We start from the raw sequence: 881 nt of genomic DNA on the forward strand, positions 1-881 counted from the left end.
AAAATAGTTTTATATTTATAGAGGGAGGGTTAATAATTATAAACTATAAAGATTAAAAAAAAGTTCAAAATCGCTTTCGCTAAGTATTTAATAAAGTAAGGTCGTATTTAGGAAGAGGAAGGATATAAAGAAAAGAATATTTATTAACCCCGATAATAAAGAAACCTAATTATAATTAATTTATAAAATATATATAATAAAACTAGGAAGGTACCCGGGATATAAATAAATTTACAAAGCCTTTAATAAATTCTACTACTAATTAGGAATATACTAGTTAATTAGAAAGTACTATAAAGCATATTTTATATATATAAAAGGGGGGATAGCTCAGTTGGGAAGATCTAAGCTTGGCTCCCTTTCGGTTTTATTCGAAAGGTCGTAGGTTCGAATCCCGCTCCCCCCCCCCCTTTTCATCCGGTTTTTCGCCGCCGGATCGGATAAAAAAAGATCTTCCCTATTATTACTTTACTAAATATTTATAGCGAAATTAAATATAGGGGCCTACCCTAGTCTAAAACCCTGGGTATACGTGATTGGGTACGTATTAAAAATTTCATCCTAATCGAAGACGCGCCGGCTTCCCTATTTTATTAATAAGGTTTAGGAATTAGAATCCTACTTCCGAAATCTATTTTAAAATTATAATTCCGTTTGGATAGAACCTATCTAATCCTATAATATTGGACTAATTAGCATTATCTTACTAAAAAAAATCTTAACTAATTAAAAAATAAAATAAAGATTTCGATTAAAAAGAAAGTAAAACCCTACTTCCCTACCCCTACTTTAAAAATAGGATAAAAGAAGAATATTCGTTTTTAGAATAAAGAAAAACGCTACTAAAGTATTAGGTAGGGAAGTAGGGCTTTAAAGAACTA

General features: G+C 30.0%; 1 pseudogene across 1 annotated transcript; it reads left to right on the forward strand.

Annotated features, from left to right (window-relative positions):
• Window positions 1–319: 319 nt before the first annotated feature.
• B0T23DRAFT_t120 lies at window positions 320–406 on the forward strand (annotated as a pseudogene). Its single transcript has one exon. The product of its transcript is annotated as a tRNA-OTHER (tRNA).
• The last annotated feature ends 475 nt before the right edge of the window (window positions 407–881 follow it).

Source organism: Neurospora hispaniola, assembly GCF_033458365.1.
Source record: "Neurospora hispaniola strain FGSC 10403 chromosome Unknown B0T23scaffold_3, whole genome shotgun sequence".
In the NCBI taxonomy this organism is placed as follows: Eukaryota; Fungi; Ascomycota; class Sordariomycetes; order Sordariales; family Sordariaceae; genus Neurospora; species Neurospora hispaniola.